Genomic DNA, 3,325 nt, shown 5'->3' with positions numbered 1-3,325 from the left:
GGTGGCCCTAATCAGCCGCTCAGTTCAGCGTCCATGTTTGACACAGCATGGCTGAGTCATGCTGGCAGCTAAAGGCAACACAAAGACAATGTGTGCCAGCATGGGGTGGGTGAGGGTTTTAGGCTGCATCCCTTGCATATAATGAGGAAAAAGTCCTTAGCAAAAGACTTTGGCATTTACAGTGCAAGTAAAGTTAGGAGCTGGGTAGATCAATACTGAAATATGAACACAATCCTGATCCATACTTCTCCTAAAATCCGTTCTAACCAGTTTTGTGTAGAAAGATGATGTCCTTGTCGAGATGCAAAAAGTGCAGTTACTTGAGTGTCCACTGAGGGCTTAATATACATGTTTCATGCCTATTTTTTTTACAGCAGAAATACACACGATTACAGCCTGGTTCAAAGGACAGTTTTGGTCTGAATAGCTGCTTGAATTCTTTATAACTCCTCCATTTTGATTATACTGAGGCTTAGATTTAAGGTAACAGGCATTGGTTGTAACTGTATGCCATGAGGCTAATCACCGACCATTCACAGGGCTTGCGGTCCGCGTCAGCTCTACGGGAGTTATATTTTGGAGGAGGTGCACATCAGTTACGTGCGTAGGCTTCGGCGTAGGTACGGAAGCTGCGCGGACCCCCGGTGCTATCTGTTACTTAACGCACAGATAGTCACATTGTAGCTGCCAGCCAAGGGGCTTCAGGATTACCTCAAACCCACCACTTTGCCTTTTTACCTTTTGCCAGGTTGACTTAAAGTTAGCTTGAGTCATCAAAACTTTTTTTTAAGTTAATGCTTGGCTTACATATTTTACAGCTTAAACAGACATCTGGTTGATGACAGAAAAAAATCAGCACTAAAGGAATAAAGGAATAATGATAAGTACAGTGCTACTTCCTTGATGTGTTTTTCTCTGTTCATCCTGGTAAGTTTAATATTTTTCATTATCTGTATGGCATTTAAACTCCTCTAAAGAAAAACTTAGGCCTCCAGAGTTGATCATGCATGATCTAATCATAATTCTAGGAAATAAAGCACATCCCTAGACCTCAAAGGAATCATTTTAAGTTTCAGCCTATTTTCAGTTGTTACATCAGCCTTTTTAATGTCAGTTTAATAAATCTCACTGACTTTTATTTTTTCTTTTCATGATTTTACAGTTTGATTAAGTATTGGTGACATATTTTATATCTTGATACAACAGGTTTCCTTTCAAGTATTTTAAGAAGTAACTCAGCAACCAGGATCCCCCTCATCCTGCTGCCACACACTTCACACACAGTTTGTCTCCCCTCACCACCTCCAGCAGGGGGCAGCAGTGAACTCACCTTGAAGCCTATGTCACCCTTCTTGCAGCAGAGGCAGGCCAGCATGAGGAAGACAAAGGTGAAGAGGCCAGAGAAGGATACAGCCACCACAGCCAGAGATGAAGGCCACGACAGCTCGCTCAGCGGGGCCCCATCTGAAACACCAAGATCAAGATAATTCCAGGGTTTAACTGAGGAAAGCATTCTGGGATCCGATGGCAACCTGCGCAACCATACAGGAAATTAAAGGCACAATAGTGATCAAGGTGATTTGTATACACACAGATGATTTGTGACTTTGATTTGGGAGCCTGAAGAAAGAAGCATGTGACTCATAATCAGCATTCTCCTCTGCTTCCTATTCATCTGTGACCCTGAATAGGAGACGGGCTCCCGTGGCTTAATTACAGGAGTTTCTATGCACTCTGAGTCACAGGGGCTAAAAGTTTGGCACCACCCACGAGCACAATTAGTTCCTCTGGATAATAATTTAATACAGCAGCAGTAGAATCGATGTAGCTGCTCATTCTGTCTCTATGCAAACAACAGTGATGAATAAAAAAGCTTTCGGTGAATCTATAATCTGCTTTTAGACTTTCTGCAGTGTGCTGCACAATCCCCCTTACGGCAATGTTTGAGATTCAAAGTAAAATCCAGAATTTATTCAACTGAAGTAACAGCTTTGCAGAACAGTGCACTCAATGAGACAAAGTAATGTGTGAGTGCACAGCATCTTTAACAAGGTCTACTTTAACTACGGCAGGAAGAATAAATGCTTCTGTGCGAACGTTAAACAGAAAGCACAAAAAAACATGTATATTGGAGACTTTGTGTAATTGTTTCCTCTTTAAGCAAGTTACCCGCAATCTGTCATTGTCTTCTTGTGTGCATGTGTGCAGCATACGTGTCAGATTTTCTTTTTGGAGCTGAAGACGGGCCAGAGGGCCAGATGTCACAGTTTGGAACACCTCCATATAATCTCATTTACAGTTTTAAGCCTCCTGCCAACACAGATAAGAGAGGAGGGCGAAAGAAAGAGGGAGGCATGAGAGAGGAAGTCTTAGAGAATGGATATCTGTATTTCTATACTTTTATTTTTTTCTTATTAAAACATCTTATTACCAATCTGATGTGTTTTGTGTAAAAGTAACTATATGTAAACATGCTCATTCATGATCACTCACACAAAGGCTGGGAGCGCACAAGTAGTATACAAACAACAAAGGAGGCACCCAGCATTAATAAATCAAGTATTACATTAAGTGGCTATTTTACTACATCACCTCACCACTATCTCCATCGTCTGTCTGCTGAAAGCAATCAATGAACTGAGCTCCACTGTAACTAGCATCTCATAAAACAGCTCGTCCTGTTTAATGCTTAAAAATAGAATATTATTATGTAGTTTTTTAAGCTGCATCTGTTATTTTGGGTCACAGTAGTTCCTCTATGTAGGGGCATAAGCCAAGGGGTGGTAAGTGGTGGCTCGGGCCCTTTTTGAAGTCTGACTGGCCACCTTACATGCCACCCCAAACTCCTGATCTAGGATTGGCTATTTGTCTTGTCAGAGGAGGGAATTATGATAAAATCCACTATTGTGTCTTCGTTGCAACAGGATGCAAGTGGTTTACACTTTACACATTTAAATGAAGCATGTTTCCTTTTGTTAGTACCTTAAATTGTAGGAAATACTTAATTCGTCTTTTTGTATAAGACAGGTCTGTAGAGGGTGTTTCATGTCTTTTGAACTATATTACCCTATCAGTGTTATGTTCCGTTTTATATTTAGGCTATATTAGGTCACTTTACATACAGATGTTTTCATTGTGCTTTTATTCTCTAACTTATTTTAGGGTGTGTTCACAAACTACTTAAGTTTGCTCACCTTCCTTTCTTTCACACTCGCACGCACAGCGACGTGACCTTCCCTGCGTCTTACATTGGTCTGCCTGGATGTGTCTGATCTTTTTTTTTTTTTAAGTTATATTTTTGGGGCATTTTTGCCTTTATGGATAG

The 3,325-nt window shown here is 40.8% G+C and overlaps 1 long non-coding RNA gene across 1 annotated transcript; it reads left to right on the top strand.

Annotated features, from left to right (window-relative positions):
• Window positions 1–509: 509 nt before the first annotated feature.
• On the top strand, window positions 510–2,434 carry LOC117831701. Its single transcript, XR_004635054.1, has 2 exons — window positions 510–927; window positions 1,207–2,434. It is a non-coding gene; the product is annotated as an uncharacterized LOC117831701 (long non-coding RNA).
• The last annotated feature ends 891 nt before the right edge of the window (window positions 2,435–3,325 follow it).

Source organism: Notolabrus celidotus, chromosome 20 (genome assembly GCF_009762535.1).
Source record: "Notolabrus celidotus isolate fNotCel1 chromosome 20, fNotCel1.pri, whole genome shotgun sequence".
Classification (NCBI taxonomy): domain Eukaryota; kingdom Metazoa; phylum Chordata; class Actinopteri; order Labriformes; family Labridae; genus Notolabrus; species Notolabrus celidotus.
Note: the sequence above shows the minus strand (reverse complement) of the source record. Positions and strands in the feature narration are given on the sequence as shown.